The 27500-nt window shown below is 35.8% G+C and overlaps 1 protein-coding gene and 2 long non-coding RNA genes across 3 annotated transcripts in view; 2 read left to right on the top strand and 1 right to left on the bottom strand.

Moving 5' to 3' along the window:
- ZFHX4 (zinc finger homeobox 4) overlaps window positions 1-21978 on the bottom strand; it is a 108134-nt gene extending 86156 nt beyond the window's left edge. The window contains exon 1 of the mRNA XM_053466003.1: window positions 21866-21978. The gene's annotated coding sequence lies outside the window, so the exon portion shown is untranslated. The remainder of the gene's footprint in view (window positions 1-21865) is intronic.
- LOC128496393 (uncharacterized) lies at window positions 21276-22049 on the top strand. Its single transcript, XR_008354232.1, has 2 exons — window positions 21276-21607; window positions 21933-22049. It is a non-coding gene; the product is annotated as an uncharacterized LOC128496393 (long non-coding RNA).
- Window positions 22050-24314: 2265 nt separating this feature from the next.
- Window positions 24315-26810, top strand: LOC128496394 (uncharacterized). Its single transcript, XR_008354233.1, has 2 exons — window positions 24315-24940; window positions 26692-26810. It is a non-coding gene; the product is annotated as an uncharacterized LOC128496394 (long non-coding RNA).
- Window positions 26811-27500: the final 690 nt, after the last annotated feature.

The raw sequence follows: 27500 nt of genomic DNA, 5'->3' as shown, positions 1-27500 counted from the left end.
TCCTGTGAAGACCTTTTCAATGTATTTACTTTCAACAAAGGTCAGCTGAGAAATTAGATATGAAGAAAAGGGGGGCATCATTTTTTACAGTAATCCAATCTAATCATGTCAGCTATGTCAGATAAGGGGAAATTATCAGTTTAAAGATACATCAGAAGATTTGCATAGATGGAAAATGAATCAAAATTAGTTTTGGTATCAGTGATGGCTAAAATGACAGTTTAATTGCTTCTGAATCAAACATCACAAAGCACGCTGTGTAATTTTAATCGCTGGTGAGCTACAGGTTAATTATGCTCATGGAATGCATGGAGATTTAAACCCCTTTCATATAATTTGATCACAAAGAGCATGGAAAAGTAATAATTTTCTAATTAGTGGAGAGACAGTCATGTTTACCATTGCATTAGAGGATTTTCCGCAAACAACGTGCATCATAACAGAAGCCAAGATGTCTAATACTTAATTTAGCTCCTCTACCAAAATACAGAAGCATCTCTTCTTCCAAGAGTGTATATGATGAGCAACATTCTGTTTGATCATTACATGGGACCAAAGCAGTGGACACTTCACCAAAAATAAGAATATAACTGAAAGGTGTTACTATTGCTGGATCTATCGCCATATGTATATCACCTATATCACCGTAATACCTAATGCTTGGCAGAAAATAAAAATGAAGGAAACGCGTACATGCCATAGTGCCTAATATGGATCTCATAACTTTCTGGAGTCTCTATAACTTTTCCTGTTCCATGCCAAATTGTGTTTGCTGAAAGTGCGACGCTTTAAAAAGGGGAGGAGCCAAGGTAATCTTTTGCTTTCACACCGCATATAATAGCTGTAATCAACAGCCATGAGGCATTTACCAAAATATTAATCAAACAAGTATTGTTGCCATAACAAACATCACTATAAATTATCCTCCCAGTATTAATCAGAAAACCCTTAAACAATGACATCAGACACTGAATAGACTGAGAAAATTTATATAAACACATATGCACTACAGTGGAAAAAAACAAAAACAAATTAAAGAAAGCATACATTCCTTGAACGTACAGGGGAAAAAATTCTGTGTAGGTGGTGTATATTTATGTAAGTCATTGAGTTGAAGAATTCGCGAAAATTTTTGTTGGTGGTCCAGAAAAAAAAAGTTTCAAGTAAATAATTACTGAAAATTTTCCACAAGCAAATGTCATGATTAATTAATTTCTGTGCCTATAAGAATGGTTTCTTGAAGTGTCAGAGAGAACAGCCTACTAGGAAAACATTTGCATGTTACACAACCGTGACCCTCTCTAAAAAGAAAAAGTTCTAACAAAGTTTGGCAAAAGGCTGAAAGCAAACACATGTTCTGCCACTCCAAACACAGTTATGTCTCCACCAAATACAAAACCAAAAGAAGCACAGGGGACAGTGTGAAAAGGTTAATGACAGCAGCCTTAAGTATATTTTCTGTGCTTTACCCACTACAAAGTCACAGTTGTAATGTGAGCTAAATTATGAGAACTTGGAACAGCTAACGTATTAAGTGAACAAAAAATGTAAAAAAAACGTACCTCTCTTTCCATGTAAAACTCCTTCTGTCATTCTACAGATAAGTGATTTTAATAAACAAGATCCTTTGTATCGAAATTAGAACTTACACAAAAGCAGTAAGTTGGTCAACTGTTGTTTTGTCCTTGGAAATGTTCTTCGCGTTTACCTAGATATTCCTCCAAAAAAACCCACATATAACAAAATCTCATCGTAAAAAGTGGCTAGCACTTTGTGTAAAATAGGACAAATTGGCTTCTGCATTTAAAATCCAGAATTCAGATGAGAAGGAAAGATTCAGAAGTGCTAGTTTTGCTTCTTGTTTTAATTGAGATTGCCCCAGCCTTCTTCTGAGAACCAGTGCGACTGTTTGTGAAATCATTAGAAAGAATGTGGTTTGATCAAGGGGATAGGATAATAGGGAAGGAATGTTAGGTTAGCCACAGTGCTAAGTACTAAAAAGACCAATGGGCTTCGTGGGCTATTGTTTTTGTTTCCATTTGTTATTTGACCATCCCAAATACCCTATTGTCATCAATGCTCTTGAGAAAGGGTTAAAAGTTGCCTACTTGTGGCATAATATGCTACCAAACTACAAATCTTAACAAGAAAAAAAAGAGAGAAAATAAATAAAATCCTTGAATTATATCAAGTTTCCAAAAGGTCATCACTGTCTCTGCCGTGGCCTTTTCCCCATTCCAAATCCTCTATCAATATGTCATAGTGAGTTAGGCAAAGACAAAAGGGAAGCTCAGTGTGAAAACTGCACATATATCTAATCCTGACAAAACTGTGAATAGACCTTCACAAGTATAATTATACTTGTTTATTTGTTGCCACGTACAGAGAACTGATGAAAAAAAATCCATCAAAGTGGTATTATGCAGACACCAAGAGCTTCTTTTCTTTGGTTACTAAAGCCACATTGAGACTTAAATTCCTTATTGTTAAATTCAGAAGGAAAAAAAAAGATTTTGGCTGGACTCTCTGCATCAGTCGCTGACAGATCTTTTGTTCAGGGGGTGTATTATTGGATGCATTATTTAGAAACTCTCACTGGTACCTTTTTAGTCATTGTCGGAAATCCACCACTATAAAGTACTGTAGTTGCAAAAACTATGGTCATCCTTTGTTTTACTCATTATTATACAAATTATACTATAGAAGTTTCCAATATAAAGAACATGATATATATTTTTTTTAATTACACAAAGTGTGCTATGTGCTTATTATAGGGACTGGGGAACCATCGCCATTTTAAGTTCCATACTCGTGCTATTATGATCTCCTGGTTTGGGTTCCATAATTCTGTTTCCGAAACAGGGTTCCATAATTCTGTTTCTTCTGAGCCTCCATAATTGTGCACCCATGAGAACAAAGTCATGGACTTCAATGCCTTTATGCTTGTATGCACCTGCTTCCAAACATGCATTCTAGCTCTCCAATGGCCTCCTGATTCAGAGGTCCTCACCTTATGACAAACCTTTTCTATGTAAGAAGAAAGGCAGCAATCCCCAGAACACATAATATTTTATACCCATAATGCAAGAATTAGTAGCCTACCCTGATCCAGGTTTAAGTTGATTCATTTGTAGACAAACAATAAAACTGGCCACTTTGACCCAAGCATAGCAGTAATCTTGAGTGGTATCCTACTTAACTTTGAGGTAAACAGCTTGCCTGTGGCTCGTGCTGCCTACCCATGTGCCTTTGTAAATATGCTCGCATGTGTTTCTCTCTGTCTGATGTGTGACTCACTCTGTATGTCTCTCTTGTTGGGAGTCACATCTTTTGTTAAAGGGGCTGTCCCACTTAGACAAAACATTAATTGCTCTATCTGGTATGTTAGGCAAATAAACCTTAACAGATCTGTCACTACTCTGAATGTTTATTCACAAAAAAAAAACCAAAAACGTTTAAGACGCCGTCACAGTATCTATGGCAAGATCCTATGTGTGCCTGTTTAGTGTCATGACAATAACACATTCCCAACAAAATAAAAAATGGCGCAAACTTTCACATGATTAAATAATTATTTCTGGGAAAGTCCAAACATTCAACAGAGCTAGGGATGATATTTACAGTGCTGAATTTGATTAAAAAACTGTTAAATTGAGCAAAGTAGGTGGAATTGTACAGTTAATGTGCTGTGTGAATGTCTACGTGTCTCTCTTGGTATCTGCCTATTTCCAAGAGTCTTTTTACCTCTTTCACCCACTTGTCATCAGGTTTCGGCTGACAACAACTTCTGAAGTTCCACTGAAATGCAGGTATTGGAACTTCCTCTTTAAAAATAAATCTCATTGTAACATGAGGACAAGCAGCCTCAGTTCTACCGTTCGTAAAAATTAAAAATGAGTGAACGCATTCTGTATTTGACTTTTTAATGGTACATGCATTATGGTAAGCTGATGTGCTACAGTAACTGCCACATTTTGCTTTTTGACCCAACCACTTCGGCACACCCTCATGTGTTAAGTGCACGCTGGGCTAATTGCAGAAAAGTCATCACCAAAATATTTAAATGAATGTAGGTTTGGAAGACTTGTGAAAGAGTAAAAGTTTTGGAGGGCTTTCCAGACCAACTGTATAAAATATGAAGGGAAAATATGTAACAGATGAACTATTAAGTAACCATTACACTTTAAAAGACCCTAAATCAAATAACTAAGGCACGTTCAGGGGTGGGGGGGAGAGATGAAATAAGCTTTTCCTTAGTGGACAGAAATATATCAAAGTAAAAGCTATCTGCATAGTTAATGTCTTTGTGAGCTTTCCAATTTAAAACAGAAAAGCCATAATTTTTCTTTGCTGGCAATCTGGAAACACTCAGGAGTTAATTACAACTGATTCGAAGTGAACCACACAAACAAAGGCCAGTCTATGTCCAGACAATTATACTGCATTAACCAGCTTAGAGCTTCCTGCTGATGTTTCAGGACTCTTCTATTACACCCTTCTACCTTCCCAGCACGATAGAAAATGCTTCTGCAAGGAGGAATTAATGAAAAGAGCTGCAAAAGAATGTGTGACGACCTCTCCTGACACGGCAAGAAAAAACTTTCCACCCATGTCATGACAAAAGGAGAGAAGGTAATTAAGTTTGAATGGAGGGATGAAACCAAATATACTATGCCTTTAATGCGAGGCACATAAAAAAGAAGAGATAGCTTACAAAGGTTGACTTAAGAGGGCAATTCTACCTGATGACTACTCCTATCGCTCACATCTTCTTCCTCTTTCCCCCCCCCAGGCCAAAAGGCAATACACGACACATACTGTTTTCATTTTCTAATCAAATCTTACGTGACCGATGACTACTTTGTTTGTTTTTTTTTACATGTGAATCAAAGGGAGATGGATATACACTTAACGTAAACGTATAATGAGATTTAACAAGATGAAGGGAAGAGCAGTAGCTTGATTTGCCGCAGCTTAATTTCTGCTTGGGTCAGCCCTTTAGGTACTAAGATTTCCACCCAGACAAGTATGATCCAGAGATGGTTCAGTAGTTATAAGGTTAATAAAAGAGCAAGGGGGAGTTTATTTCTGTTCTTGCCCCCCCTTACTTTAGCAAGATCAGCAGTCTTCACTGGGAGCTGGACTAAGAAGTGACTCATGTTCTTTTTTTTTTCTTCCAGGAACATTTTAGAATCAATATGCAAGAAGTGAGACCAATTACTTGTAAGTTACCTCAGTAAACAAACATGCATCCAGCATTTAACTCTGATTTCTTTGTTACCATGAATATACACTTTATTAATTCAGAATGGCTGCACTACCAGAAGTCGAGACAACCAGCATAATTATCGACATCCAGCTCTTCTCAAATCCTCAAGGACTGCCAGCAGGCCTAGTCTTTAAGAGCACACAATGGTCTGGATTCTATTACCTGTAAACATTGATTTCTGTAACAGTTTACCTTATAATGTTCTAACAAAACAAATTTGGGGTTTTAGATTTAAAACAGGTGAATATACCTGATGAACTTTGACACCTTTTTAAAAATTGTAGGAACCCTTATAATAGGTAACCCTGAAGAGACTCTACAAACTGGAAAAGAATGTTCAAATGGTTGGTTATCTTAATTGTCCTGTGTCTTAAAAGTATGCATTGAACATGGATTGTCATTAGCATAAACATGGTGATCACTATGGTGATAAAAATAAAAAACACTACACATAAACTATGTATCACTATGTACTACTTTCCAATTGGTTGTGTTCAGAAGATGTTAAAGTAGAAGACTTACTAGCAAAGCCCAAGGTTCTGCAGTTTGGATGTGGTTGTCCTCATGTAAGGCCACTAACGTGGTGAGTACATAAAAGATACATTTGATTGGATAGTGTCTTATCTAGAATTCCCCAATTAGCTATTGCTATGAATTTTAGAAAGACAAACTGGTGTACTGGCAAGACCAGAATTTATGGTCGTCTACCTTCTCTACTACCTTCAGGGGCACTTGACTGAATTAATAAGCAACAACGATAGCGACAAGCCTTTGTCAATCTACCATGTTTATACATCACTAAGATGGCCACAGATGCATTTTATTCCTTCAATAGAACAATGCAGCTTGGAGTAATCTTTTTAATGCTAGAATTGGACAATGGCAATGATGATTGTATTCCCTGCATTTAAGGGGGTTGAATGTCAGCAAATACAGTGAAATACTTCTTAAAAATAATAATACATATTTCTGAAACACAGCAGCCCTTTGAGCCTTAAACATTAATCACTTCCCTTTGTCTCATCTATGCAAAGTAGGATTAACGCTAACATGATGACTTTTTAATCCCTTTGATTTTCCTTTGCTAAATAAATATTAATCTGGAAATCAAAAAAAGACTCAGGTATTAGAATACACACAATGTACATTAGGAAAATACTTAACTGTTATGTAAATTGCACTTCATTTTCGCAAGCCGCTCATTGATGAGAATGGACCCAATCCATTTCCTTTTCAACCCTCAAAAATCCCTCTCAGATTTGAAAGTTTAAATTCATAATCCTACTAAACATAAAGATTAACCTTGGAATCCATTAAGTCTTTCTTGAAGTAAATTCACTACATTAATCATGTCGGAGAATTAACAAATCATATTACCATGTTTATTTCTGTGTCAATACTTTGAACCTGTAAATCTACTGCATTCTAATCCTACTGTTGAAACAACTTCAGGACAAGAATAAGTATTATCTGAAAACTCTACAGTATACAGTTGTACGGAATCAGGTCTTGTTATAAATAATTTTGCTTGTTTTTATTACATTTGTGTAGGATTGTTTATACATCTTGGGCAAAATTTGAATTTTTTCACAAAATTTTCTAATACAGAATTGTCTTTTTCTCTGGATTCTAGAAAAATAATTGAGATCTGGTTGATCTTATATTAATACACAACTTTATTTTGATAATTAAAATAAAGTGATGGTGCAGTTAGGTCCTAGTCAAAGTTTAATATTGGAATCCATGGATAATAGCAATAGTCAAGACAATTTTATATATAGTGTCTACATTATGAGAACTGTTGTGACATCATACCTGTACTGGGACTTTCTGGGTACGATGCCCATGTGATCTACCCCTTCCTCTCTACACGAGAGCAGGGCTAGCTGTCCAAGGACATGGCAAGAAGAAGGGGTTGCTGGGAGTAGAGTGGGCTCAGCAAAACACTGCTCATTTCTCCCGATATATAAAAAGGCTGAATTTATTTGGTCCAAAAATTCCTGAGAACCCATCAAATTAGGTAGGAAGCTTTGTAGATCAACATAGATCAACTCAGAGCTACTTGTTTAATACATAAATGCAAACTTGTGATGTAAGGGAGGCTTTAAATATATTTGGGGGTTGTGTGCCCCCAAGACCTTAGAAACACTATAGCATTAAAAAGGAGCAAGGGGGGAAACAGTAATATAGCAAATACTCACATGATAAATATGATAAAATATCAAAGATAATACAATTTCTGTCTATTTTAGGGCACAGGCTATGTGCGTATTATGCACATACAATAGAAAGTGACTTATACATTACATTTTCTAAAAATGTAGATTGAACTTGAGGATTTCTTGGTTTTATCTTTTAAATTAACCACTGGATAAATGCAAGCTAACACTTTCAAAATTGTGCTAAAACATGAAATGATACTGAAAAAAGGAAAATGACTGCCCTAGATAGTCAGGATGTTCTTGATGTGCAGACTTATTCGGGTCCTATTCATACGTTGTATAAGAGTGAACATTGGTTTGGGAGGTCACTAAAGGGTTACATATGAAATAGCTTTTACAATATACTCTGCAGGGAACCCCAATGCTCTTTAGAAATGTATTTCATTAACATAAAGGACGAAGTTGTGCTTCTTCAGAGAATACTCCTCCATAATACTCTTCATGCAGTCTCCTACACGTTCTACTGTCCCTTTAAGCAGTGCACACACATAGGCATTGTCATGTAATAATGGTGCCATTAATAATTATTAGTGTGGTTAAGGGAACAGAAGGACATTGAACCAGCGGGGGATTTAGGAGTAATCAAAAGTAATTTTAAGGCTCCATTCTTTGATACAGGAAGTTTTACCGATGCTCACGTGCATGTGTATACTTACTATAGCTATACAAAAGTAGTGTGTTCATATCCACATGGGAGGAGGGACCCCTGTTGTTTTAACAAAGCACGTTAGGGTTTTAAGGCATCATTAAACAATTAGAGGATGAGGTTGGTCCTATGAAACCATAATTTACGACTGTGTTCTAACAACATCACAACAGTAAAGTTTCTATTCTCTGGTTACTAAAAAAACCCTTTGTCTGAAGCCTAACGCCACTATAATTATCTTCATAAAAGTAATCACAGGCCAGGTATTCCAGCATGCATTCCACTTCTATTAGCAAGCCTCCTAGATGATTTAAAAAACAGGCTATGGAGGAGAGGGGGGGGGGGAGTATATTAAAAACATTTCAGTACATATTTAAACAGCGCATTCAACACTCCTAACTAAAGATACTAGCCAGGCAATTAACAGATGGCTCCCAGACCTTAGATGTTCGAAGTTTCCATATGGCTTATTAGGAGCCGGCACTTGAGCTACATTAAGCTTTCAGAAATTTTCTAAAAAAAAACAAAAAAAAAAACCTATAAACTTTTCATCGGCGACAGATCTAAAGAGAGGAAAATCATATATTTTCAGACATCCTCTTGGCATTTTTTTTTTTTGCTATTTTCATGTCATATTAATTTGCATATTTTAATTTTGTCATTAATTCCCACCATGTGACCTGTCCTGTCTTGGATACATAAATGAAAGAAGGCAGTTTGCCTCTGTTAAGCATCATCTACTGTCATATATTTTTTTTTTTTACACCGAGACTTAATTTATCTCTTATGCAGAAGTGAAATAAGCAATTCAGTAATTAACTTTTGTGTTTTTAGATGTATGAGCTTTAATTAGATTTCATTATAAACAAACAAATGTCAACCACAATTATAAGCTCCTTGCTTTACCCACACATTATCCCTTTTCAAACAAACTCGATGTCACACAAATTATAATCAAGCGGCCTGCAATTCAAAGTTGAATTCTACATGATTTGCCAGTAACCTGATTACCTTAACTTCAATATCATTACAGGAAAAGTATTTTAAGATAAATAATTACCAGAATTCCAACAGGAGACAAGCTTAATTGTATTGATTCAAGAGAACCTAGCAATGAAGGACGGAGCTGAAGGAATAATGTTATCTCAAATCTACCGTTTCTATTAAAATGATATTGCCTGGCAGGAAAAAGGTAATCTGAGATAGGTGTATGAAAAATCAGATACAGAGCTCTAATAATTATTTTACCCAATTATCTTCTACGCGAAGCAACAAAATATCAGTGTGGAGCAACCTTACGGAACCGAGTTGTTCAATTTTAGCACGAAGTGGTTCATCTGTTATAAGACATAAGACGACCTAATGAAGGTGAATGATTAGCTGTGCTGTACTTAGAATGAACTTCTCTTCAATGCAATAATAGTTAATTAAAGTTTACCACCAAAACATCAAGCAAAGTAGGATGTTGATCGTGTTTCAGCTTTAAGTGCAAACAGACAATGGTTGGCAGCAATTAGCATGGCTATCGAATGACTTGCAATGATAATTATACATTCAAAATGGCTAAAGAACTGAAAAAAAACTAATCAGCTTTCTTTGTCTACAAATGGTGGTAGAGCAGGAAACAGGTATCGGATTATAGCAGTTTAACGCTGCGAATCAATAGAATTAAGTAAGGAGTTGTCTCGATACATTACCAAGGAGAGCACAATGCACCGTACATAATGGAATACTAGCCCTTTTACCGGACCGGCTGCCCAAAAGGTACAAATTCCGATTAAATGTTATATTGAGAAACTCTTATAGTTTTAGATTTGTAAATAAAGCTAATGGAATGGATTTCTCATAAATATCATGGTAATATATATATATATAAATATATATATATATATAATGCAGGTTTGTATTATGCGAGCGCTGTACTGCATGTACATCATTTACATGAGAAAGAACATTTTATATTTCTAGAAATACAACCTCCCAGAACTTGTATATGAAACCTTTCATGTAATGTATGCAAGATAACATCAGTGAAAATTATTTTCATAAAATGCCTGACTGCTTTGCATAGTTATTGGGCTGCAGCCTAAAGCTATTTTGCAGTAATATATTTTTTTCCCTCCATAACAAACCTCATTTTCCCCAACTAATACTGTTATGCTAGGGATTTGAGCAGAGAGTTGGCTAATCCCAGTATTTCCCTGGAGCTGTATTTAATCCATGGCCCACTCCCAGTACAAAAGTATCTCCCAAAAAAAAAAGCCCTTTCGCCCCCTTCAGCACTCAAGCACTCGTTGGCCCTGACATTTTCACTTCAGCCATGACAAATTAGCCGATGGCTACGAACAGATTCTGTGAGAGGACAGCTTTATCTACAGATATATCACTCAGTCTCATGACTGTTCCCCAATATAGCTTCCTTTGCTGAATCTCTTGTAAAGTTACAAGAACTGTTTGATGTACGGTTTGCCGACACCGTGGAAACAATTTGTCAGACCCGTGTTCAAATTTTATTTAAAGAAAATGCGGCTGTGTAGGGTGAAGAAATGCTTATTGGCGTAGCTGGGCTAACTTAATTTCATCTTTGTCCACAAAAAATATTCACTGTAGTAAGCGTATTGTGAGTAAACCAACTGCCTTGACAGGATGATACAATAGATGTGTGTGTGTGTGAATTAGCATTATGTGTAACATTCATAAAGGAATTTATAAGATAGAGATCATTCTGATCCAAAGATTCTAGATCCTATAACATAGCGGATCTACGAGTCTGCATTCAGTACAGACTCATTCTAAAGTGAGCTTCCTCTTTCTATTCAACTCAGACCATGCAACTAAACATAACTATACCATAAGAGACCCTGGAAACGGAGGTCACGGGCTTTGAGATAAAGTGCTATTAACTTCTGGGTTCAGGAAAAAAGCTGCCTACTCCTGCTCTTGTTGGCATGAGCTCACCCCCTTCTCTTAGCAAAGGAAGAACAAAGCCGGGTCCTTGTGTGAGGTGTATGAATTAATCAGAGGTGAGCCATGTTGAGGGCTACCCATGATGTTCTTGTTGACAAATGACAGTCGGCACTTAACCCTACAAGAGCTGGAGGGATGAACAGAGCATGTGTTTCAGAGCCCTCTGCCAGGATACAGGTTAAGGAAAAACCCAGCGACTGTAAACTACTCGCCGACAATCATTGTCTGAGAAAACAAACATGTTTTCTTATTTTTACATCCACTTTCCCCTCTACGCGTCTGTGGCTTAATCTACAGTAGGTACAATTAAGAAGATGTGTGATAAAGGTTTGACCTGTTGAAATTGTAAATGTTAAACTCATTAGCCAATGATCCTGTTATCTGCTGTTTGTGACTAATTAGTACAAACACAAACTGTTCTGATTAGGTGCTAATGTCCCATCTGTTTCTTGCAACTGTGATCACAATCAAGCTAACATGGTTACTGCAGATCATGTGCCTTTACATGAAGGCAGAAAACATTTAATTGATATACTAGCTTAAAATATGTCCTGCATTGTGAATGTTTTGTGAATGTAATGTAATACATTAAAAAGCTTAACATTCTAAAATAAAATGTTATATATATATATATATATATATATATATATATATATATATATATATCATACAGCAATTCTTGTAATCCTCTTCAAGCAGAAATCCTAACCTTTGGAAATTGTTTTATCATATGTGTAGACCAGGGACCACTTTGAAGTGCTACTGCCGGCCATAAACTGCGGCTTCTGTAGGTCGTGACCACAATATACAGCACTCATCTTGGACACATTTCCCCTACAAACTGGGAAAAAAAACTAGACAGTCTGCATACAACAACGCTTCTGCCCCATTGCCAATCTCCAGTCTATTTGTAATTCCTTCTATGTTCCAGAACATGAAAATGACTTCAGCACTTCACTGCCTAAATCTCTTCTATCTGTGATTTGCAGCATCTTTGCTTTACAGCTCTAATAATTAAAATGGTACCCAAATCAGTGTCAGTCCAATGAGCAGAGAACTACATTAGTCACATGCGGTCTCAAAATCACTGATGCTACGCTAAGACAACATAAATCCACTATGACGCACACAATGAAGACTTACATTGACCTATTTTATCTAAAGTGATTTTAATACATTATTCGACATTTGAGTCAATACATTTCAGCATTAACCCTTTTCATGTCAGAATGGCCTGTCTGTTTTAATGTTGAGATATAATGTTACTCAGCTCTCTATCAATCGGTAAACACAGCGTTAATATCTAATTGTATCCCATACCCTTCCCAAAATTTGAATTTCTTCTTGCTGTTCTCAAAGATTCCTGTTCAGTACTTAAAAATTCTTATCATATTGTGTTAGGATAGGCAGATTAAAGTGAAATTTAGGAACTACAACAGTTAGTCCAGTTAACATGTATAATTAAGAAAAATAGATTTAAACAACACCTTTTCTTTTGTTTGACATGTTACAACAGGTCTCCGTTATGTCAGGCTATTCGTTTCAACTAGCGTTAAAAAAAAAAATAGCTTGGTGTAGCTAACTGTTAATAGGAACATATTGCTCAATCACCAAAGAGCAATATACAATAATAAGAATTTGTTTTTTCTTTTTTTTCTTTTTTTTTTTGCTTCTACACAGATTTCTTTGAACACTGCACTGGCACTTTTCGCCATTTCCCATGTCAAAGGTTGATTGACCTAGCCAGTGAGAAAAATCAATGTATTTCCTTTTATTTGCTGGGTTCAATAATTGAAACCATCAGATGCTCAATATATCAGCATGCAAACCTGTAAAACAGGTGTGGGTGCCGACGTGGAGGAAATAGTTGAAATAGTAGAAGCTAAGAGTAAATCATGGATATTAAAGCTAAATCTTGTAATTAAGAAATCCTCATTCTAATATATATATATATATATATAGATATATGTGTATATATATATATAGAGAGAGAGAGAGAGAGAGAGAGAGAGACTTCTCTTCATAAAAGAATATTTAGCATACTCTTGACAATAATAGTGATTAGCATTGCCAATCAGTTAATGGTGAATCTGTATCTATGTCACCTGTATAATGTTAAACTATTCTGCTATTAGCTCCATGAGCGATTATAAGAAAAGACCTTGGGATCCCTATACTGTCAGAGACTTTCCATTCATTCCATATTGTTGTTAGGATCCTGCAGTTACAAAAGTCATATAATGAATACTTGCATATATTACATGTGTGACAATACGTATATGCACTGATACACGGAGAGCTGAATGCCATGCACGTGGGTGCTTTTATGTTATGAGAGGTTGCAGTTAGTTGAAGTGGACGTTGAATAGTTAGACGATATTCAGCATGGCAAAACCGAGGCAACCATACAATGGCTGTTGCATTTTATTCATTAACAGAGTAAAAGAACAAATATACATATATATTATTTAAAAAATATCCATAATGCCCTAATATTACCCCCCGCTTTACACTAAATAGCACTACTGACAACTTATCCCATTGTTACGTGGACTAGTTTGCACCTGGATTTATTTTTTGATAGTTTAATTTTTTTTTTGCTACAAGTTACAGTGATCACATTCTTAACATATACTGTAAATTTATCAGAGAATCAAATAAGTTTATTTTTTTTCTTTTTTACTTTTCAGTCTACATTTTACTTTGCCACGATTCCTGCCAAGGGTAGTAGCAGCACAGCCTACATCTGTATTCTATGACTATTGTTAACTTAATGCTGAAACAGAACACCATTAACTATTTTAGAACTGGAAGAATGATCAGTTTAAAATAATTTCAGAAAAGATTAACCACCATAGTTCCAGTGTGAGTAGTCCATAAGAAGACCATGTAGTATTTTTGCACACTGCTACACAGTCTAAAACTATAATATGCTCTGGGCTTTTGCCCATTCAGTAAGAATGCAGACAGCCCATAAGCTACCATTAGTCCATGTGTTATCCAATTCTCCAGTGACTGGCGCCCAGCCAGTGACAACACATGCTGCTTGCTTAACCATGTTTTAAAACAGAAATGAGATTTTGTTAAAAAATAAAAGAATGTATTTTCCTTAACAAATCCAGCCTTTTTTCAAGAACATTCTTCAGCTTGTATCGTAAGTTTGTTCTTCACTTGTAATGAAAAGTAACAGAAGAAGAAACAATTAGAAAGAATTGAGGTGGCCTTCTTTACTCCCTATGGCCCTCCATAGTTTTAACAGTGACCCAGAAATCTAAACATAGACCTGACTGTAACAAAGAACCAAAAATATGGTAAGTACAACACAGTTAATAAATGTGACTTTTTAGCATTTAAGAAGTAAGGGTTTTAGGCTTAAGGATAGCTATTCTACCCTATCCTCTATTTCCCAAAAAAGGGGCTTAGACTCTTATAGACTGTACGTATAAACAATTTCAAAAATATATTTCTTGTCAGTATATATATATATATATATATATATATATATATAATACAAAAATATATTGTAAAGCTGATATTGTGTGATAGAAAACCTCTGTTAAGCAGCAATAAACAAAGTAAGTCAGCATCTGGCAGAATCTGCCAACACATATCTTTGGTGGCATGAAATTGATAATTATGGTGACCTGACACTTGCAAAGAGGGTGCTTAAAGTATATGCAGATAAATAATTATCCTCACTGAATTTAATTTACAGATGTGCAAAAAGAACCAGTTCCCACCTTCAAAAGTGTCTCAACACTTAGGGTATTTTAACTGCTCTAATTACTGTTGAGAGGACATAATTAGAAGCACTGATCGCACTGTCAACAGCTAGCCAGCAATAACTCTAACTTACTAAAATAATATTAAAACTGCTTCCAAATGCAAAACATCGTCCTATGTCAAGCAGCGGAGAACATGATACACAAAGCTTTCAAAACAATATTCTGCGAGGCACTAAAAGGAACTTCATCAGCCTGTCTGCCATAAATATATATAAAGATCTGATAGTTCAAATATATTTTTTTATATATATATATATTGTTATTTGAAATTTCCTGATATTTAACCATATGGTGTTAGCATATTGATATATAAAAATCTGTATAAATATTTTGAGCTAAACAATGGAAAAAAGCATATTGTAACACTGACGTCCACTACACACTATCACAGTGTAAACAGGCAATTATTAGCAAAAAAATAATAATTAAAAAAATATTATACAAGCACAATTTCTACAATACTAAAAATATAAAAAGAGATATATTTCTCTTTAAAACCATTTTATATTCTATTTGTATTTGAGGTGGGGGGGATCAGAAACTAGAGGTTGAACTGTACAGACATTTGCTCATCTTTGTAAACCTCTACTACTCACAAACCTATGTTTGCCCTCTTTCCGCAGATTTTTATCACTCGTTGCACTTCACGTGATAATCAAAGCCATGGACGTCCATCAAGTTGGTGAAATTTGAGCTTCTACTTGTATTCCAAGTTTTGGGCAAATATAACTTTAGGGAAAACGGGGCACACGGATAAAAAAAAAGAGAGGCCTGCATTTTCATTTCCCTTTCATCTTAGTCATTCAGTCAACCATTCAGTGCTCCTTTCAGTGGAGCTATTTATTATGCAAAAAAATGCTAATCCTTTTCCGATGCTTTCACACTTGTATAAACCACCATTCCTTCCACTGCAAAGTAATTATATCACTTTACCTTTCCATCAAAAAAGAAAAACCAGGAGTAATATTCCAGTAACAAAAATCTCTCTTTTTCTCCCCCCCTATCTTCCTCTACGGGAAAGACGATTTGGAAGGGTTGTGTGGTAGAGTCTTTTCTTGCTTTGGAATATGGTCGTCTCAGAGGTGAGGGGAAGAACAATAAAAAAAAACCCTCCAGCTGCTGTAGAAAGTCTATTCACAGACAGAAATGACCTTCCCTTTCCTGGGGCCCAAGCAGAATAAGCTTCATTCGGGTCTATTAATCAGATACAAATTATGAAAGAATGTGGATGGACAGGTTGCCACTTTCCTGTCTTGGAAGACTCAGTAACAGCCTCGTAACAATGTCCTCTTCATGGGTAATGAACAGCCATGACAAATGGAGCAAAGCAACTATTTATTTGCATATGCAAATTCCCACACAAGGGAAACATGTACAAACAAGTGTCATTGTAAGGTGGATTAGACAAACAGCATTTTCTTTTTAGGCCATTCTACAGCCCAGAACATTAGTCAGCACAATTAAAACAGTCTCCATGGCTACTAATGAAATTTCACTATGGTATGAGTTAAATCAGATAGCGAGTTATGTTTCCACAATCCAACTTTAAATCCATTATTATATCAGAACAATGCAGCAATTGTGCCTGCGTGATCTCTGCCAGCTCAACAAGGCTCTAAAGTTGACAATTTGCATATGTTAATATAATTAAGCACTAATTACATGAAACGTGTACATATTCAAATGCACCTTCCCTGGGCACTTTTCTTTTCGAACGAGGGCCAAGTCCTTAACCCCCTGAATGGTTTGGCACAGGAGGCACTGCCTTTGGGTTCAGCCCCAAGGCAGACACAGAAAAGGCTCTTCTCCTGTAAACAGTGCATTCAACCTGGCGTCTCGTATTTCCGTCAACAAACCGAATAATGCCCCTAAACCTATCTATAATACAGACTCACTCACAGTATATATATATATTTATATATATATATATATATATATATATATATACACAAATTTATGCAAGTGCATATATATATATATATATATATATATATATATATATATCTTATGTCCGTTATTATTATTATTATATCCACAATAAAATTTCCATGACAGACCTGACCTAAACATTGGCTTATCAATAATAGAGTTATTGTTTAATCATTTTATACTTTATATTTTAATATTTAAATGCACAAAGGTCAAATAACTGATTAATGAGTATACTATTATGTGTTTAGATATAAACATATATACTGTACATATGTGTATAACATATATATATATATATACATATATATATACAGTGACTCTTTCTCTCTTGCTCCGTATACATAAATATGTATCTGTCCATGGAGATGCTAAAGATAATCTACGTTATATTACATTGAGTTTTGTTGCTTTCTTTTGACAGCAACACGTAAATGAGAAACAGAAAAAGAGTATAAAAGACCAAGCAGTAACTAATGATCTTTGCCTAAATATATGCAGAGGCAATTAAGCAATGTTAATTACTATGACAGCAGTTAATTGAATATAATTAGATATTTTAAGCCACCGAATAAAGAAGAGTAAAGATTAATTTTATTGAGATTAATTGTAAATAAGAATAGATTAACTGAGTGTTTTGACATGCATAAAAAGTGGTTCTGCAAATTAACTAGGAGCTCAACCAGGAGAATAAAAAATCCTATATTATTCCAATGTCACACCTCAGAGTCATCCCTTTAATAAACAGAACATTTCAAACCGAAATAGACAGGAATCTTAAAGAAAAACAAACAGCTCGCTGAGATTAAAGATCCTTTTGTCCTTTTCATGGGCATTTCTTTTAGCAGACTAAATTAAGCGAGTCTGCAGTACGTTTTTCGGAAGGAACATTTCACACTGAATGGAAAAAATGTTGTATCACATATGAAATGCATGCAGCTGTGCGGAACTTGGTCCAGATGGTTTAAGACTATAAAATAACAGTTGATATGCACTAGGCCTTTCACAGGTTATAAGATGCCTGTATTTCCACATATTCACCCTTTTTGATTTTTTTTTTTTAGTAATATCATATTATTCTTCACCCAATTCACTGTGGCCCTACTGTAAGTAAATGATTTCAAAATTCAATTATGAAGAAGGTGGATATAGAAATAGCGAAAAGGCCTACAAGTAAAAAAAGAGATAAAAAATCCAGCCATAGCAGAACACTGCTAGTTTTCTGTTCTAGATCATCACCAGAATCCTATCGATCAGGTCATTCATGGACGATTTGTTTAGCTAACCTGTGTACTGCTCCAATTCTAAGCTGAAAACCCTAAGCTGATAGAGCCTTAGAACCTAATGAAGGAATGCATACTGCTTAATAAAATTAAGGATGCCAATGGAGATTGCAACTAGGAAAGGTGCTTCAATTGATTTTGAAATAAATCAATAGGCGATTAACACAATATTTTTAAAGCTGCAGAATGAAGATGTATTAGAAAAACAGGGATATTGCATTTCCAATACCCCATAATCCTTATTCTAAGGTGAAGAGTTTGCCTTTAGCCTGCATCGTTAGAATATTCCTATTTGTTGTTCATACGAACATATATATATATATATATATATATATATATATATATTAATAAAACTCCAAATTCAGACTGGGAAACAAGTTATTCTGCGTAAGATTTTAAATCATCCAGCTTCGTCTAATAGACTTGAGACTTATTGAGGTAGAAACCATAAAAAATGAAGAAGGGAAATTTAATCCCTGAAATATTGATTTGCACATTAATATCATATAGGCAGAGGGCAATTTGGCTTCATGGAAATGACACATTGTCGACCCTTGGTGAAGTCAAAGGCAATCTAACTGCTGAACATGTCTGAATCTCGAGAGTTATTAAGGGCTTCCCTTCTTGCCTTTATGACATTTCTCTTGCCTACCAATGCAATCTTAAATGTATTATCTTTAAGAAATAATTGTAAAACCTCAGGGGCTTTCCTGTTAATGGAAGGAAGGCTAAACCACATCAGATGTTGAAATGCAACATTAAACCTTTGCAATCAACAAAACCACCTCAATCCTCATCCATCCAGTGCAGGATCTAATATTGTTATTAGGGATAATCAAATTTCATTGTGTAAATTTAGGCTCATGGATTGAAGCAGTATATTCTACAATATTAATGTGATTTCACAACACCCTTACTCTAAACTTGCTGGTGCAGCATCTTTTTTGTAAAACAGCAAGTCACACAGGAACCTAATTGAGCAAATATTCCATGGGATGCAGATATGGCCATCAGCTGAGGTCTACTCTCTGGTCAGAGCTCTGCCTAATTGATAACTTCAATTTACAAGAATAATTAACCCGTAGTACTGCATAAGGCATCAGCAGGTATTATTGCTGCCTACCACAGATGGTCCACCTGACCTTTCTTTGTTTCTAGGGTATAAATTTGATTTTTTTTTTAATATACAGATTTATGGTCTTTTGCCTACGTCATTGTTAAAACTACATTTATTATCATAAACAGGATAATATGCTTAGCATATGTTTACACTGCTTAGCTAACCCAGATAATTTAGGGGAAAAAGGAAGAAATAAATAGCTATTATACCCAGCTACTACACTATGTAAATACACATAAAAAACCCCTATAAATTGAAGAATAATTCTTAAAAAGCATTGTGCATTGACCAAGTGCTGAAACAGCTGTCTGGTCTTCTTTTATAAATCTGTGTTTCCTGCTGAGAGAAGCAGCAATCTCAGAAAACTATATACATCTCCCCATTAAGAGTTTATTATAATTTTCTTTTTTTTTGCTATGATTAAGCATTGTGGTTTACCACGATATCCAGTGGACATCAAGTAAAATAATTATGTCAATTTTGTATATCTTGCTTTTTTGTAAGCATTTGAAATAAAGTGCTGGTTTTAGCTGTAAAATAGGCACTCCAAAAAAAAAAGAGTAAAAAAAAGGAAAAAAAAAAGACTGACCCAAAACCCAATAGGTTCCTGTCAGAATAGTCTGTAAATAGAAAGTAAAACAAGTGTTGATGGAGCTGAGAGTGTTACATACCCCGGCTGTGTTTTTGCATTGCTCTCAATGGAAGCGATCGATGCCATGTCACTGCTGTGTCCCAATCGCAGCCAAGTCTCTACCTCAATCTAAGCAGTAACCCCACAGGCTGGTCTGCATATCTTACAGTCTCTGCTTCCACAATACCACAAATATTAGATTTTCTAGGCTCTTTAGTGTTGATTGCTCGCAAGGATCAAGCCACTGAAAATCCAGGGGAAGAAGAAAAAAAAATATACATAACCTTCTTTGCCTGCCATCTACATGAGCCTTGATTAAAAAACGGAAAAGGGTTAATGAAAAAAAAAAAGGAAAAATGAATGAAGGAGAGGAAATGCAGCTGTCAGACAACGGGATGACCAGACTTCCGTCACAGCAGCCTGTTTGGATAAATATTAGCCACCATCTTCAACATGAAGTTGGCTTTGTTTTACTCTGATCAAGCCCCCCCTCCCCTTGCAACTATTTAATATATTTTTTTCATACCTTTTTTGCATGATTTATTTTGAGGGGGGGGGAGCAAGTCATTCTGGCCATTCTTCATTTTAAAGAAATGGAGAAAAGCACAGAAAGAGCGACGAGAGTAAAAAGTATCGAAAGACGACAGTTCTGCTCGTTCCTACCCCTCTTGCCTCGGCATAAGCCGATAAACCATCTCCAACACAGCTTGCAGGTAACACAATAAGCCTGTCTCCTACAGCCAACTTCCATACCATTACAAGGCTGAATTCACAAAAAGATTAAAAAGACATTGGAACCGGAGAATGGGAACCGAAAGGTGAAAGAAAGTAAGAAGCCAAAACCATGGCAATTTCAGATCATATTCTTAAAAACAGAAGCCTATATCTATTTAAATGGTATGTTTTCCTTGTAGCATAAACTGTATAAGGTGCATCATAGAAAATGTATTAGACCAAAGAAATATATTTTTTGTTCTTGCATAAGGGAAGGCAGTGACTTTTTTTATGTCAGTTTCATTGTGTACACAGAGTCAGTGTGGCTGATAGCAGGGAGGGGAGAGAGGAGATGTGCCTGCCCCTGAAGCAGAGAGTCTATACAGGACAACAGAGCTCCAGGAGACAGGCTGAAAACCATCCCCCCATGGCCTCTCAGTACCGGCCACCCCCAACAAGGTCATCCAAACCCAGCAGACCATGCCACTAACACTGAAAAAAAGAGAGAAAGCCGATCTGCATAGCCCTTTGTTTAAATCTTTAATACTATTATGGAGAAAATATAACAAAGAAGAAAGAAGATGGTAAGGCAAGGAATTTACTTTTTATCATGAAATTAAGAGAAAAATGGGGAAAAAAATTTTTTGGTGCTATCCACAATATTAATTCCTGCGTTTTTTTTACATTTTATTTTCCTTGGAGTCTTAAGGAAATCTGGAGCTTAAAATTGCTTTGAGTAAAGTAGTAACACCATCAGGACTGACAAGAATTAACATAGTGGATGCCTTTGAGAAAGCCGTGCTTAAGATTTTTTCGTTATCATTGTATGGGAAATATTGTTTTCAGGCATTCCTGCCTCGGACACCCGGGACAATTTTTGACAGCCTTCTCTGTGCCTGACAGTTATTTTACTCTCCGTGCATTGAGATGCCTAGTCCGAGTTACAACGGAAGAAGACTGGAACGGAGGGGGAAGAACCATCAAGAACGAGAAAAAACAGAGAACGGACACTCGGCAGCAATCACGGCGAGCTGCTCCCTGGTATGTCAGATCCGAGGGAAGAAAAGAAAGGAAGGGGGAGTTTGCTGGGATCTGTGCAGATGGGGAATGTGTGTGTGTATGTGAGAGAAACAAAAGTGAGTCAGTGAGAGAGCTAACAGAGAGAGAGAGCGAGAGAGAGAGAGAGAGAGTGGGAGAGCGAAATATCAAAGATTGTGCAAGATCAGCCTGGAAAGATAATCAATACCCGACCTAAATTTAACACAAACTGCTCAATAAAAGTTAAAGAAAAAAACTTACTTTCCATTTCCCCCTCGCAGTTTTCACTCGATCTTCTTATTTATACTGTGTGTATCTCTCTCTTCAGCTTATTCACAACAGCTGATCCCATCCAATAAAAAAAAAACGAGAATGTTCATCAAAAAAGAAGGAAAAAATAAGCAAGAATAAAAAAAAAAAGGACAATCATACAAAAAAGGAATAATCCTGGAACTTTTTGCAGGAGTGCAGATGCGAGAGGTTGAGCGGAGAGAGAGCTCTGCTTGCTGTTTGAGGTCCGCTGGGTGTGAAAGCATGTGCAATCCACTGCCTTGCTGTTTGCTTGTGAAGGGCTTGGGAAAAGGAGGAAAGGAAATGAATGTCTTTATTCTGCTAATTATTATCGTTTTAGCCCTGTTTAAAAAAATGGCTGATTAAGTTGAGTGCGCATGTCTTTGTGTGTCTGTTCCTGATATGCACTCTGGGAATGAGAGAGCGAGCGAGAAAGAGAGAGAGAGAGAGGAGAGAGGAGAGAGAGGGGGAGGTGTAATTAGTGAGGTGATCAACAGTCTCCAGATTGCAAATGACGTGCAGCCTGGACTTAGAGCCGCTCGCTAGGGTTGCTGAAACCACAACAATAATCAGAAGCAGGATCAGAGAGCAGCCCATCCACTCCTGACTGAAGACTTAATTACTAACACACACATGTATACAAACTATAGGGCTGGGGAGAATGAGCAGCATCGCAAAAGATAATCACATACCAGGAGAATAAAAATTCCACACTCGCATTTACCTTGCGAGACGTATAAACTAATCGAGGTAGGATCTCGACTGGATCGCTTATTTTATTAAAAAAAAAGAAGAATTGAAAAAAGATTTGACAATAAAACTAATGAACGCTAGTAATGTCCAGTATGTGCATAAATATTTATAACAACATAAAGTCAATAATTTTAAAATAACTTTATTTATAAAACATTAAAATTGCATTGCAGCAAAAATCCTTGGCAAATTTAAATCAGAATTTTAAAAAAAATGCAAATGATCAGCCAGCGTACGCTACAAATATTGTTATTAAATTTTACCGGATACTATATTTTCACTTTCACGCACTTGTTCACCAAATACGGGTCTATAAGCGTGCTTGCGCCAGTAGAAAAATAGATGAAAAGGGAAAACTAAATTTACTATCAGGGGATTACAAGCGAAGGAGAATTTAGAGACAGGTATGTTGATTACGTTTGGTTTAGCGGCAAAACATTACTTTTAAAAAAAAATGTAATTACTACACATATAGATATATTTCTATTTTAATTGTTACGTTGGAGCAATAGGATTTCCACAGGGAAAATGTAACCAAAACTTGAACTAAGGATGTTTACGGTGTCATAAGCCTGAGCAGGTGAACCATAACCTCATGTTGAAGTTGACATGCCTTTTAAGTTAAGAATTCCTGGGCTGCACGTCAAAAAACTTCTCTTAGGCCTTAAGTACCAAGTCTGCCAAATGCCAACGGAAAGGGTTAGCATCATCCAGCTCCCGAAATATTTCAGAGGAATAAAAAGAAAAAAGCAAGGATATCGGCGAATCCCAGATCAACAAAATGAATACTTTACTGGAGGACAATTTTGACAAGTCTTTTAAATGATATTTTTTTTGAAAAGACAAACTCCGCAAACTGAAAATGTTTGCTGTGCTATAGGGATGCAACATAATCTGACAGGTTTTTTTTTGACAGCAACAAAGTTAAATTGAAATATTTTTGGGGAAAGAATAAGATTGATTTTTAGTCTTTTTTGGCGATATTTCAACCACACCAAATATGTACCTTATTAGCCCGAAAGAGAGAGCCTGGATTGCGCGCGTTGTAAAATGGTATCTGATCTTGCTACGTTTTTTTTTTTCTGTTACACAATCTGATATGGTCTCTACAGAATATATTTATTAATTGAATCCAAATGTACAAATAATAAATATTTAATAAAACAGCCCAAAATATATATATTTGCGTACACTGAAATATATTTGACGTATTAGCTATCTATATATAAACACTTAAATGTGTAATATATAAAATTAAAATACATGTATATGTATAATATATTATATACACTCACACACATATATAATCAACAGATCCTTCTAAATAAATACTTTTGCCACGCAGTGCATGAAAAGACATCCATTATTTGTGTTTTAAATTTATAGGTAAAACAGGCACTGAAAATCAAATACTGCATATTGTTATAAAAATTGTATTTTTAATATATAAAATAATATTTTTACATGCAATGTATCATGCATAGATAATTATATTTGGAAAATATGCAGAAAAATATTTAAATATATGTACGGTACAAACATAAATATTCCTTTCTTGTACATAAAGTACATATATATGAGACATAAACAGAAATATGAAGCATATCTAGACATGATATAAAGAATTAAAGCCACAGGAATTATATTATTAATAAAACATATAAGACGTACAGTTTCAGTACACAAAAATGTTAAATACGAATAATTTCCTCCAAAGTTTATTATATATATATTTTTTTATTGTCAAAAGTGTATGCAAACATTCATAGTAAAAAAAAAAAAGCACTACGAAAACCCAAAAGGACATATCAGTCACGTCCTCCTTATTGTTGCGGTTGTCTTTATATCTTTTTAAGTATGGTTTGAGTGTTACTGAATTACAACTAAATGGACAAAAGGGAAGGCAGAGAATGTGAAGAGGTGAGTTCCCATTTTCATTCTTTCCCCTGTGAATGTTTACTGCCCCTCCTAACCCTTTTATTCTCTGCCCTCTCCCTCTCTCTCTCTTCCTAAAAATAGTAGCTCTGGGGAAAAAAAAGATACTGCGGGAAGTTCAGTTAGTAGAAAATCAGGGATGGCCAGGGATCTAGGAAAAATCGAAGAAGGTTAAAGCACAGAGAGAGAGCCAGGTTGGCAGATGTGAAGGGGACGGAACGAAGAGTGCAAGAAAGAGGACATAGAGGAGGCAGCAGCGACCCGGGAGAGGAGAAAGGAGGGGAGGGATGGATGGATGAAAGCAAGCAAGAAAGGAAGGAAGCAAGGAGGCAGGCAGCGTTAGGCAGACCCATTCAGGTTTGTTGCTATAACCCTGTCTATATCATATTTGTTATTCCCATTTCCTCTCACTTTTGTTTTCCCTGCCATTTTTCCTTCTCATCACCTTTTCCCAGTTTCATTTAACTAGGATCTCACTATTTCTTCATTGCATGACATAGTTCTGCTTCTCTTCTCTATGTGTACAGGCTTGTTATCCAAATTTTTGTCCTGTCTTTCTATTTGTTCTTGTGGTTTGTTTAACATTCTCTGTCCCAAGTTCAACCAGCTAACATTTCCTCTTTTTTCTCTGCTCATTTTCTGTCTATTCTGCATTGGCTTCACTTGAAATTTTTACTTCTCAATATATTTTATTATTTCCCTGATACACTTGCATTTTTTTTTTCCTGGTTCATTGCTTCTCTCCTCGCTTTTCATACACCTCCCTTATAGTGCATGAACACGTGATGTTATTTCTCATGTTATTTTTTTTTTCTCTTGTCTCTGGTTTACATCCCTTATGTGTTTAAAGTATTTTTTTTTTTTTTAACTAATCTCCTTAATTCATCTTCTTTCGTTATCCTTTCACTTTTCTCCCCTTTTTTCCTTCTGATGCTGTACAAATGTGTCTGCTTTAACCACTCGTGTCCTCTTTCATCAAAACAGACCCTATTTGAATATTTAAAGTATCCCATATTGTATACACAGCAAAAGCGGAAATTTTATTTTAATGCATTATATCTACAAGCATCAGGTCCTCCCAGCATTGAAAGGGTTAATCTTTTTTTTTTCTTCTTCTCCTCTATGGGATGGACGTGTGGTCATTTTTATGTTAAAAATAAAACCAAACATTTATTTATTTTGTAAATCGATCACAAGAAAAAAATGTTTGTGGCTAGAACATGCTAAAACCTGTAATTACCTAGCATCTCCCTTTTAACAGACGTCCCATCAGTAATAACTGCCCCGATTCCCTCCCACCTACCCCCCCCCAGCCCAAGGGAAAGAGAATCCATGTTTTTGACGGCGTTCACTAAGTCTATAGACCAGCTCAGTTTGAAATGAGGTATTACAAGATTTCAGTGTTAGAGACCCTTTGTCTGAGCTGTAGAGACTTTCACATCCCCTGCCCCCTCTTCTCTTGCTTTTTTGTTGCCTCTCTTCCTCCCGGGGGCTATTTGACAAAGAAGTGTGTTAACTAACCTTTTAAAAAAAAAAAAATCGCAACAGCTTCTTTTAAATATCATATTTTAATCCTATCATAATCTGTACCGTATTTGCGGAGATAATGTAGCTATTTAGGGTAAACCACATAATTAATTCTAATTGCTTGCAACATACGCACATCATTAACACCCACTGACATGTACATATGTAAATGCGAAGGCTGTAAATACACTTGCCCTCTCTATCAATTGGCGTCCCTTTTTAAGTCACAGCAGATGCAAATAAAACAAACAATTAAAAGAAAGTTGTTGCTGGTGACAATCCCCCCCCCCCCGTGTTCAACTTTTGATTACAAAGAAAGTTTCAAGAGAAAAGAAAAACTTGTCTAAAATTATGACAGCAGGTTATGTACTTTCTATAGTAAAGAATAGGAAAGGCTGAACATGATGCTTTCAGTATACACCTTTAATGCTACTATTACAGCACATTGGAGTCTTGGGCATCAGGCAAACCATTTTCAGAGGTAACAATCAAAATAAAGGAGCAGGAGAACGGAGAAAGGAAATGTAGTGGAGAAAGGCAGGTTTTCAAAATCAAATATATATATATAACATTTGTTTCAGAATGATCGTGAAATAAGTGATAACAGAAACACCCAGAAAGTGATAAAGGAGCAAAGGTTGCGGTAAAGGAAGCAAAGAAGGCAGCATTACGAACAAAGAGAGAGGAGATCAGAATAAAAGGAGCAAAAAAAAGATGACACGGAAGAGAAAATAGAAGGTATAAAGAGCCAGGGCGCAGACAGGGTTATGGGTTCAAAAGCCCTCCGGGCTTTTAGAGGTCAGAGCTCTCTGACAGTCTCCTAGACCCCCTCCCTCTTTCCAGGCAACAATCCAGTGTTTATAAACAAATCACATCTTAGGAGCCCCTCTAGAAGCATCTCTGTATTTGGAGAACTCCTTTCCAGACCTCACTCCAGGCTGGCAAAAATACCCCGACCTTACTCCAAAAATTACATTCTTACTAAATCCACTCAAAGAGCACAAAAAATCATTAGTGAGAATGTACAGCGTTCCGACTCAAACAAGATCTGATGATACAGTCAGGACAGAATATCTTTAATAATGACAATGATCGACAAAGAATGAAATTGAGCAGAAAAGTAAATAAAACAGACTATTTTAAGGTCACCTAAATACAATACAGCTTTGTCCATGCATTTCATTAACCTTAAACAAACCATTTAAATTAAAATTCCACATCAGATAAATGAAAAAAAGCTAACTGTATAAATTCACGTTTACGTTCAAAACAAGCAATCATTAAAAACAATTTAGTTTAATGTTTTCTTTAAAAAAAATGAAATTCAACATTTTGTTAAAATAAATGAAAACGAAAGATGCTGAAAACCAAACCAGCGAACAAAGAAAAA

Source organism: Spea bombifrons, chromosome 5 (genome assembly GCF_027358695.1).
Source record: "Spea bombifrons isolate aSpeBom1 chromosome 5, aSpeBom1.2.pri, whole genome shotgun sequence".
Lineage (NCBI taxonomy): Eukaryota > Metazoa > Chordata > Amphibia > Anura > Pelobatidae > Spea > Spea bombifrons.
Note: the sequence above shows the minus strand (reverse complement) of the source record. Positions and strands in the feature narration are given on the sequence as shown.